Raw genomic sequence first — 12933 nt, 5'->3', positions numbered from 1 at the left:
TGTGAAACGGAAAGAGTAATAAATTAAGGGTTTTGATAACAAGTGTCCTCAAACATTTTTTAAACATTACTCCCTTCGATCTTATTTACAAGAAAATGTTAATTTTTTAGATTCATTGAATAATTAATGTATCTCGTATGGAACATAGACCAGATACATTATTTATGCAATAAATCAAAAAAGTCAAATGTTTCTTATAAATATGACCAGATGAAGTACTATAAATTAAGTAATTATTATGTAAAAAAGACAAATATTTCAATTCACAATGCACTAATTAAACAGAATTTCATAAAAAAAAAATTATTATTTAAGGTCTTAAAAAATGCTCATGGACACTTGTGAGTATTTTCCATAAATTAAATCTACCAATATTATTTTGTCCTTATTTATTCATAGCCCCGCAAAGCAAAGATTAGACAGAGGTAGTGCCGGTACTGGTAGTCCGGTACGATTGGTAGTAGCAACAAACAAAGAGAGGAGACAGAAAAAATTGGGACATTTCTCACCCCATTTCCTCATGCCTATAGGACTCCATCTTTTGCCAACAGCCAAATACTTTTCTTTGTATTCATTTTCTTGTGGACTTTTGATAAATACCGTGCTTAAGTTAAGACAAACGACTTGCCAGCTCGATTAGTTCCTCATTAATCTACATCATTTCTTTGTGGCAAATATTAACATGCAGAGAAATGATATTTGAACATCTATTTTGTAATAACATTTTCTCTCATACTCACATTATTTTTTATTTTATTTTTCTATTGCTTTGGTTTTCGTACAAATACCTATTTTTTCTTTGTAAATTATGGTTGTCGCATAAGTTATCAACGAAATAGTTGTTTAAATAACACTCATATAACATGTATTTAAGTACATTTGTTAAGAAATTAAATATAAAATATTATATTAGTAGTGATGTATTCAATCTCTTAAAAGCTTGAATCATTTTGTTGTTAACACAAATTTGATTTTCGATTCCTTGACAAATTTCATCGGGATACATTTTAATTCCTCAACAAATGCCATTATATTTTATCAAGACCCCCTTTTTTAATTAAAAATGTCGATTTTCTGATAGTAGTGACTTAAGGGTAAGTTTTTTTTTTTTGAAGGATTATGGGTAAGGTTTTAAGACTAACACATTGATCCTCTAAATATATTAAAAATTAATTTGATAAAAATGTTTTATATTTTAATATATTAAAACTAATAAAGTTCTATATTCTTTGGTTATATTTTCCATGACAAAAATAGAATGCAAAGCATTACATGAGATTAAGACATCTCAATTATGTTAACGCCTCAAAAGTCTCGTCTATTATTTACATCACCAAAAAATTTATTAACAATAGAAAAGAGAACAAAGCCTCGGGGAATATCACTATTCTTAGAAATTGTAGTTGAATCTAACACAATTCCATAAAACTGATTTATAAAACCGAAAGTGTTTCCTATCAAGAGTCGTATCTATCCGACATAACTTGAATTTTTTCCAATAACCATATCATCACCCGAATTTCTCTTTACTCTAAGAAAAGAAAATAAAGAGAACAAGAAATTTATTAGGCCAGACTCACATATTGGCTGTTTGGGGGAAGAATAAAGATCCATATACCGTACGTGGACCAATCTCATCCCACGTGGGAACCTATTTTTCTAGTATAGTGTTAAAAAAATATGTTTTGTCTAATGAGCACAAATAAATGTATATTGTGTTACCACACAAAAAAAAAATTGTATTTTTTTTTAAGGAAAAAAAAATTGTATTGTATCATGCAAAAACTTACTTTTACTATTACACCATTAAATCTTATATTTCATATAATTTAATATTGAGATGTGCACCTTAGTTGTCCTAGAAAATAAAACCGTGTACTACCACTAATAATTTTAACTAATCACACATTAATTTATATATATATATATATATATATATATATATATAAAGTTGCTACTTTTAAATGCTTAAACAATGCCCTTAGGACACTTGTTAGCATTTTCCTATATATATTGGTACATAAGCAATTTTAAAACTTTAATGAACACTTAATAATCAACAAGTAAGATTTGGGTTTCTCATGTTTGACGCAGAAGACACGGCAGATGTCCTGGACACTTGTGGCAGAGGATGAGGCATTAGGCATGCCATTTCCCAGCATTGGATTGGTTGAACTATTGCATAATAGTATATGATATGGCAATAATAGAAATTATAACAATTCATTCTCTTCTCTCAACAAAAAAAAACAATTTATTCTCTAACACACTTAATCTCAATACTCCTATTCAAGTAGTAAAATTTAAATGAATTTTACTCAATTTATACGAGGCTAACGTAATTTAGTGGCGCATAATTTCAAAATAGTGAGAACTATATGATATTCGATCACTAGGATGGAGAATAGCATAATTGAGCTAACTGTTTGTATCAAGAAAAGTAATCTAGTTCTTGTTTATTATTCCGTCAGTATTTTTTTTGGTTACATAAAGTTTAGGTGGGATAGGCTCCGGTCACCACCAGGGTTAGGGCACGCCTCTGGGCTCAAAGGGCACTTATAGAGTTACTTACAGATCACCCACCAACACTGTCCTCACATCGACAGGCAGAGGAAATAGAACACACAATCTTTTGTAAGGAAGTGGCCCGTTCCTTACCAACGTGTGTTGGTTTTTATTCCGTCAGTATAATAGAATATTAAGGGGATGGACCCTTTGTAAAAAAACGGGGGGGGGGGGGGGGGGGGATGGACGGACCGGTTGTAGTACTTGTTTAACGAGGTACTGAATCTCAAAGACTTGCTTGAATGGTAGGAAATTAATTATTTGTTTAAAAGAGATAGCATGGATCTGTCTCACCTAGTTGACATGTTTATTTCCATATTTAGGAATTATTATTTGTAAATGGAAATTAAATTCTATTTGGCATCAAATCTTTTAAACAACTTCTGTGAATGTATATGCATGTGAACTCAATAAGAAATGTATTTAACGATGCTCATATTCACCTATATATCTGCATCTTTTTTCTTAAAAAAATAATCTTCATTCAAATGATAAAATAAAGGTAGTATAATTGGAATGATCATGTATTGCGACTAGGGTGTTCGCGGATTGGATTGGTTTCATTTTATAAGGAAAAATCATCCGATCCAATTACTTCGGATTTGTTATTTGTTCATCCAATTGGTTTGGTTTTAAAATCAAATCCAATCCAATCCAATCCAAATTTTTTCGGTTGGATTGGATTGATTTTGAGTTTTCATTGTTATATAATTTTTCATTTTCTCTTAAGAAAATTTATTATTTTATGACATTTCATAAAAATGTAAGGTTACGAAAAAGATGAATAAGTAGAAAAATAAAATAGTAGGTTAAGTAAAATAGTTACAAAATCATAAATTAATAATATTTCTTAAAAGAAAGAAAAAAAAAATCAACATTATTAAAGAACAAGTCTAGAAAATAGTTACGAAAATGTAAATTAAGGAAACATTTATAAAAATTTCATATAATAATATAAATACAAGTATATATTTCGGTTTGGATTGGATCGGATCGGTTTATACAAAGAAAACCGAAAACCAATCCAATCCATTTAAAATTGCGGTTTCTTTGTTTGTTTTAGGTTTTTGGTTTGGTTCAATTTTTGGTTTTTCGGTTCGGTTTTTGCGGTTTGCATTGGATTGGATTGGACATGAACACTCCTAATAGCGACACTACAATCTACATTTTAAAGTCAACATTAGTGATAAATAAAGTCCAGAATAGTCTCTTAAGTTTTACTCAGTTGGTAGAAACATTCTATAATATATATAGTGACTGGGGTTCAAGAAATTAATTAATTAACAGGCCAAAACCTTAATCCTAAAAACATAATAAACTTATCCCACATATGACCTGTGGACAAGAAGATTGCAAGATCCACGATATATATAATCATCCACCTTTGGGGAAAAATGACCGGTGGAAAAGAAGATTGCAAGATCCATGGTATATAAAATCATGGGTTAAATATGTTTTTAATCCCTATAAATTTACTAACTTTTCGTTTTAGTCCCTCTGAATTTTTCCTTCAATTTTTTGTCCCTATAAAATTTTCAATCACTACTTTTGATCCCTATTTTAAAGTTGATTTTAGTATTTTTTTTTTAAAGAAATTGTAGAGAAATGTGTAGAATATTGTAAAAACTTTTCCCAAAAGAATTAAGAATTTTTTAACCAAACATAAATTAAATATGAATTTTTAACCATAAAAAATATAAAAATTCATATTAAATTCATATTTTGTTAAAAAATTCTAATTTTTTTGGGAGAGATTCTTATAATATTATGAATTTTTCTGCAAAATTTTATTCAAAAATATGAATTCTACATATAAGTTTACTTTAAAAGAGGGACCAAAGGTGAAGATGGAAATTTTTTTAGGGACTAAAAGTTGAAGGAAAATCTTTGAGGGACTAAAACGAAAAGTTGATATATTTATAGGGATCAAAAATATATTTAACTCTAAAATCATCCACCTTTAAGAAAAAAAATATTGGTATTCATTCATATCTATATGTGGTCTTTAACGTGACCAATACAATCACATGTTGAGAAGTCCTTTGTAACACTGATATGATGTTAAGTTTGGCGATATTCCCCGTCAACCTCTTACTCCAAAACAAGTTCATCTCAAAAGACTGAACCAACAAAAGTTTTCCTATTCTAAGAATATAATATAGAAAAATTATTTGGTATACTTAAGTTTTGTTGAATATTGATATTTTGTATATATAATCTATTTGCAATTTAAATGATTAAATATTTAATATCATACGTAACCTTAATTTAGCGTATGAGAGTGTTCTTCTATAAAATACAACAATCATATTTGTATATGTCTAATTTTTATACATTTATTTAATACTTTATTTTCTCTCTACCTCTCTTCTCATCACTTCACTAATATATCACGTATATAACATCATTCTCTCTATTTCTTTATCTCTTTCAAAGTGGAAAATGGATATGGGTGTTTAAAAAATATTTTCCTATAATATATTGATAACTTGTTAAATGAAGCTGTGAGAAACGTTAGAAACTGTCCCTGCTTTGTTGAAATTCATCATTAATTTATGACATTAGTTTGGATCCAATGTCACATAAAATTTGTACACACCGAACCAAGTGTAACCAACCCAAATATAGATTTGATTTATTGCTACGCATGTGATTTTGAAACGTGACCACGTATGCAGCAAAGCCAAAGACGTAAAACGATACCCTTTGAGTTTGACAGAATGTAATGTATATGTCTTTAGAGAAATGACATTTGTCCATGAATATTTTCCATGTATTTAATTTTACACATGTTAAACTGTGGCTTTAAAAAAAAAATGTTATAGGCTGGCGCAAGGAACATATATATATATATATATATATATATATATATATATATATATATGAACATAAAATCATATTTTTATACCATTGAATGATATTTTGCAACACAATGTGAAATGTAGTGTACAAATATTTTAACATTGAGGTGTATATAAATAATGTAAGTAATAAATGGTTAATTTACTTAACAAATGCAGTATATCAGAACTGAAACCACTGTCATATGCCAAAAACATTTGACTTGACCTGGGGCATGGCATGTAGCAAAGATAACGAAAATCAAGATAAAGAAAGGTGTAAACTATACTATATAATGGATGTGAATGGTACCCCATTACCCTGAAAAGCTCGAATCTCAATCAGTGAATTAGAAGACTCTTTTTTAACCATATCTATGAGAAAAAGTATAAGAAAGAGGGTATCATATTCTAATAGTATTTGCTTAAAATAAAAAGAAAGGGAGGGAATATAGACTTTGAAATTTGCACTAAAACTGACATATGAAGCAGATATAAGGAATAAGTGAATGTGTTTAATTTGCTAGTCACGCTCTCATACACGACCATGAGATTGAATCTGCAAAAGCAAAAAAAAAAAAAAGTTAAATTTCGGATAGTATATATATTAAAAGTGGAATTTCAAAGATTGGATTGAAAAAGGGTTAAAAATTTGTGTCCTAAAGTCTCTTTTTAAAAATTACACGTTCAAGCATGTCTTATATATGCTTGGTTATTGAATCCAAGAAACCAGCATCCTAAGTAAAGCTAAAATTAACTAAGCTTCTTGCTAGGGTTTTGTGGTCCAAATTTTTACCATTGATCAAGGTTTTAAGGAACTTTATTTAAAATCTTGCCGTTGATATACTTTGTGTATTATTGGTCATTCAATATGATGAACTACGGTCAAACGGCTATAAAACAGAAACAAGGCATCTTAAGTAAATTTTTCAAAGAGTAATTGCACTAAAGATGGGATATTGAGCTTCTATTGGTCCAAGTTTTCCATATTGTCATTTTCCAATTGACCACCGACCATCATTCACCACGACTAGCTAGAAATTAGTAAGAGTCAAAATTGCATGCTAATGAGATTATTCTTCAAGTTAATAAAATTTCCGTATGGTAAGTTTTGTTTGTGTAGAATCTGATTTGTCCATACCAAAAATAAATTCAAACGGTAATTTGTATCAGTTTGTTGATATCGTTACACGATAGTACGTATATTGTCAAATCATTTCATAAACTAAAATATATCTAAGAATGTTCCAATCAGAAGTTTAGGGTCTCTTCCAGCTTATCGTGAGCTTAGCTCAGTTGGTAGGGATATGGTAGAGTTTTGATACTACTGCATTTTTGGAGTTCAATTTAAACTAAAAATTGCAAGTCAAGCTGGAAGAGACCTTTTTTTTTTTGTCAAGTTGTCTAGTGGCTAGAGCTCACACAATTTAATTGTGGAGAAGTGGAGTGTCCGGGGTTCGAACCCGGCTCCTGCATATAAGCATCCTATATCCAGCTCAAATGATTAATTCATACGGTTCCGATATACATGATTTAAGAGCAAGGTGTTCTTCACTATTATAAGCAAATATTTTTTTTAGATTTATTGAATAATTAATGTATTTGATTTATAATATAATCTAAATACATCAATTAATCAATAAATCTATAAAATGAACATTTGCTTATAATAATGATCGGATAAAGTAATATTGTTTTTCCTAAAAAAAATTGTTTTATTTGTTTTTTACAATAAATATTGTTTTTTTTTTGAAGAATAATAAATATTGTTTTATTAGTTGTATTTTTCTATTTCTTGTATAAACTATATTATAATAATTGTTTTGTACTCAAGTCTACAACATTGGTTTTATGCTCTTTAGACATTATGTGAGTCACTATAATTTTGTCATTTATAAAATGCGTCTCATCGGTCTTGATTTGAAAGCAATGTTAGTACTTTTGATATTTAATAATATGTAAAAATTGAGTCATGTTTTTTTAACATTAAAATATTGACTCACATTGTATATGTTTATCTCCATCTCACTTACTTTTTATTTGAAGTAATGACAACTTGACACACTTTTTTGAACACAAATACGACACAAAGTACTGTTCACTTTTCTTTGCAAAACTTTTGAAAATAAAAGTTTTACAAAAAAATTTTGAAACATAAATTTAGTTATGTCATTAACCAACCGTTCATTATTCTTTCATTTGTAACAACCTGCGAGACTTCCAAAATATGCATACAAATCAAATAACGCCGTATTTGACATCAAAATTTTGATTTTATATGTTACTTTTCATAAAATTTCCCTTAGTAACAGCAGGTTATTTAAGCAGAAAGAACATATTATATTTTAGTTATTGAAGAAAATCAAGTATTCTTCTTTACGGTGGCTGAATGCTAAGAAAGTCATTTTTGTTTTTGGTACTCATTTGTGGTGGTCGAGCCTGCTCTTGTGTTTGGGCATCAACTGACCTGTTTCTGTATTCGAGTTCAGACATTTTAAATTTTAATGGTCTCTTCGGTACGCCTTGTGCTGAAGAGACTGTTTTTTCAGTGTTAATATAATTCACTTTTGTTTGTTAAAAAAAAAAATTCATAAAATTGAAGCTCAATTTATTGAAGAAACGGTATAATTTGTAGTTTTCAATTAATTCCATAACCTGGATCGGTTGCCACCCTGACAACTAAACTAACATTAAATCACTGGAGTATTCTGCTTTGGTGACATTCAAAAAGAAATTGATAACTACAATTCATGAAACATATATATAGACTTCAATTTTAGCCTCACATTTAAATATTATTCTTCAAATCTTTCCCTTAGTACTTTGTCGCAGAAAAACCCAACGCAAGATACTGCTTTGCCTGCAACTAAGGAAAAAAATATTACTTTGCCTACAAACAATAATCAAAGAGCATATAATAAAATGAAAAATTATAACAACATTGCCTAGTCGAGGCGCATCTGAATGAATGATCCCAAACAAAAACACGTTCAATTGGACCAACTTTTTCTTCAAAACTAAATCCCTTCCTTTGCAAATTCCAAAAAACACGTTAATCAAGCCTCCACCTCTTTCTCTATTAAACCAAAAAATAAAAGACACATAAAAAATACCAAGAAAAATAAAAGGCAACTTGTTAGTATTTAAGTAGAAAAGGATATGTTTTAATTTTGAGGTTTATGTTATTATAATAACATATAATATAAATAACATGAAATTTGAAATTGGCAACTTCACTTCACCACTAGTGAATTGTAATAAGCAATATGGTTAAGCCAAAATACAATGTTCAATTTTCAAAAGGTTACTTACAATCTACTTCTGATTATTTGCATACACGATCAATTATTATTATTTGTTGTCAAATCAGTAATTCACAATGTAATCGTTATTGCTGATTAGTGTTAACTAATTATAGAGGATTAGGTCCTACTCAACATGGTCAATTATAAATGTTAAAAACAATTGTGTACTTGCAATCCAATATTGATCGAGACCAAAAAGAGACAAGCTTAAAAGTGGTAAAAATAACTAAAAACAAAAGGTGCGTCTCTTTTATGTGATTTGTATGAATTGGCCACTAAGCAGACATAAGAAACACGACAAAGAGAATAGTAATTTGACTGATTTTCAAGTTTTCAGATTTCATCATTATATTGCTTCCAAAAAAAGTTTTGTATTTTACTTTACCGTGAAAAGTTAATTAGTATGCATTAGAATTAAGCCAAATGGCTATTGAAATATCAACAATAGTTTATCTTAATGATTTGGTTATGTTAAGAAATGACTCTTTTTTTATGTTGGAACACACAATGAGCACACACACATGCTTATCATGCTTCTCAATCTTTCAAAAGTTTCAATCTTCAATGACTTGGTCATGAAATTTGCAATATGCACATTAGTGTTGCAATGCTGCAAAATCAAGTTTCCTTTTGTCATTTGCTTTTAAAAAATGAAGCATTATCTCTATGTATTTGCTTTTACTATGTGCAATAGGATGTTTGACTAAATTCATGGACTTTCTTTTTTATTAACCATTAAGAACATTGTATTTTCCTCTTTGATCCTCAATATCAGCATTAGTGTATCAAGCCAAGGAGCTTGACGTGCGCTCATTGTACCACATAAAGATAAGGTAACCACATATTTTTTCTTTGAACACCGAGAGAACGGTGCTTTACCTAAGAAGAAACAATACCATAAGGTGCTCATTCTATAATCTTTGTCCCCCACACCAATCAACATCGAATTAACCAATCATCTATACACCTTCACTTTCTTTCTATACCCTCTTTGGAGACATTAAATAAGGTATCTTAATCTTCTCCATCTATATGCTAATTAGGCCAAAGAGAATGCTAAATCACATCTTGTATTACACAATTACCTTAAAGATTATGCTATTTTTTTAATATATGTAGCATTCACCTCCTTTTCACTTCCATTTCTTTCTAGTTTCATACAAGTTTCACTAGGAGTCTTAGCCAAATTGTAGTGTTGCATATAGATTTTTCTTAACAAATAGTATGATGCATACTTGCATTGATGCATTAATATTATAATCCCTTCTTTTGTTCTTTTGAATTATGTTCCTAGAAAATAGAGGATAGCTCTCCCAAGTATATCGCATATGCACTTGAGAGAGCCCATATGATATAGAAAGTCATCAACCTTTTTGCTATAGGAAAATACTTGTGTGGACCAGGGACCAAACCCCATTGTGTGGTCACAACCAAAGAAATGGGAGAGAAGAGAGAGAAGAGAGAAGAGAGAGAAAATGGAAAAAGTAAAGAAAGAAAGAAAAAATTATGTGTGTGACCAAACCCAATTGTGTGGTCCTGATCCACACAAGTCTTTCTCCTTGCTATAGGCCTCGGTGCCTGCTTGATGATTGATCTGAATGTGACTTTCCACTATCTTTGTATTGATTCTCTAACTTAAATTTAATTTTGAGAATTTGATAAAATATGCAAAGGCAAATGTTAACTTGTGCCCTCGAGGCACATGTTAAGAAATTCATTATAGAAATATACGCATCAAAAGTCGTGTAGTCAACTTTTAAAAAGTTAAAATATCATATTTTCCAATACAAAGTTGCTTTTTTTGGGTTCCTTAATATGTGCCCTTAGGGCACAAGTTAACGTGACCCATATGCAAATTATGTAAGAACGAAAACATTTGTGAAACAATTTAAATAACACATGTCACCTGAGAGTGGAAACAGGTCAAACCAACCAATAGATGTCGTGGGGCCGAGGTCGGATTATTTTTAATAGTGAAGACTATGACTATTTTAGAAGTCTATTTAGTCAAAAAAAAAAAGTGAGGTCATTATCTGTAAACAATGTCTTTTAAGCCTATCACGTAAGTCTACTTAAGTTAATCTATACTATATATAAAGAAAACAACCTCTTTCAACTCTTTTGAGCTGATTTTTTCTCTTTCCAAAAATGCCATCAGTTTTCAATATAAATAACACATGTAATAAATAGATAAGAATAAATTTAAATATTAAAAAAATATATTAAACACGATATGAATATATATATATATATATATATATATATATGTGTGTGTGTGTGTGTGTGTGTGTGTGTGTGTGTGTGGTTTTTTTCTTTTATCATTTTAAAAAGTGTAACAAACTAAATGAGTATATTTATACTTACTTTTTTATTTTTCCAATTATACCCTTAAACAATTTTTTCTATAATAAAGATTGTTGTTAGTGTCATTAAAAAAAGAATTTAGAATATATTTTTTTGTTCTATTGTTGGTGTCATTGAAATAGATAATCATGGTTAGTTTAGTTTGTTATAACTTGAAAGCAACAAGCATTTATATTTTTAGTTTTAATCAAAATCAAAATTTCATAAATAAAAAAACACCGTTCATAATTTTCAAAGGTAAGCACAATAAAAAGAGCGGAAAGACGGACACAAACACCGTTCATAATTTTCAAAGGTAAGCACAATAAAAAGAGTTGAAAGATGGACACGTGAGTGCCCGTCTTTTCACTAGTATGAATAATATTTTTTTCTATTATTATTATTATATTAAATTTTGTAATTTGGATTAAATTATAATTTTTTAAACCTTCGAAGTAATTCAAGCTTATCAATCAACTTTAATTTTTCTTAGTAAAAAAAATCTACATCAATTTTTCATATATGTAAATATATTATTATGAAATAGAATATAAAATAAAATTCTCCATTAGTTATTTAAATATGTATGTTCATATAAAATATGTTTTTTAAAAAACTAACGTATGACTATGAAAAGGTCAAATTCAACCCTAAAAAATAAGTTTGCGACAAGACTTTGAACTTCAATTTTTAAGAGACTAAACTTATGTCTTGCAAAAACTAATTCTATCAACAGGTTCTCACCCCTAGTGTCATCCACAATTACATAAAATCCATAGGTCACTATTACATAAAATCCATGTGATAGTGTTCTAACATTAATGATACAATTGCATAATGCCATGTCACACTCGCATCACAAGCACGTTAGGTCAGGTGTGTGGGCTACATAATTACTTGATTGAAGGAATTTAACCCTAAGAACCAAAATGTCTTATAGAAAATAAAATAGTTAGGGATAAAGCTTTGCCATTTTTTTTTTTCTCTCACGTAGTATAAGAAAAATAAGAACGATTGTCCCAAAAAAACGAAAATAAATTAATAAGTCTATGTAATTCAATGTAATCTTAGTACAATTAATGTATCAGATTTGTTTTTTTAGGAAGTGTCAATTTTGTCAACTTGATCGCTTTATTAACTTTTTGTTACAAACCCACTTTAATTGGTTTGGCTGTCTTAACGTGAGACTTTGTGTTGGAACAAAAGTTGTTTGTACAATTTCTTTAAGGTTTTGATGATAACAAAGTATTGAAGAATAAATATTAATATTTGTTTAAGTGTGCAAGATCATAAAATATATCCATCAAAAGATTGAACATGTATTAAAGCATCAGAATCTCAAGAGAAGCTTAAAAAACTGTGGTAGAAGATCTGAAGAAAGGTCAACCAAAAGTCAACATATTAGATCAGAAGAAAAAGACACCTCCTAGAGATGAAGATTGACCTCATCTGACTCAGAAGACCCAGCCACACTCAGAAGACCCAATCAGATTTGAAAGACCTTCAGACTTCGTAAGAACTCAAGGGACCCAAACTCCACGTCACATTTGTCGTCTTCTATAGTTGTCTCAATCAAAGGATATGAGTACATATTTGTCTTCTTCTAACCACGTGTTGAAACAGACAAAGAACTTCAAAGACAATAAGAATGAACAGATACTTTCAGTTTCAACAAAGGATTTTCAAATGACTATCCGACAAAATTATTCATATCAGACAATGGCTTCTCAACGGCTCTTAATGCGTTGACACTTTTCTCTAACGTCTCTCAAATCTCTGCCTATATAAGGAGTTGAAGACCTTAAGAAGATTAACAAGACTACTGTTTTTATTGTGCCATTAGATTTTCATTTAAACTTTTGTATCTTAGAAATCCTTGA

This window comes from Medicago sativa, chromosome 3 (assembly GCF_051527215.1).
Source record: "Medicago sativa cultivar Bolivia chromosome 3, Bolivia_mono, whole genome shotgun sequence".
NCBI lineage: Eukaryota > Viridiplantae > Streptophyta > Magnoliopsida > Fabales > Fabaceae > Medicago > Medicago sativa.
Note: the sequence above shows the minus strand (reverse complement) of the source record.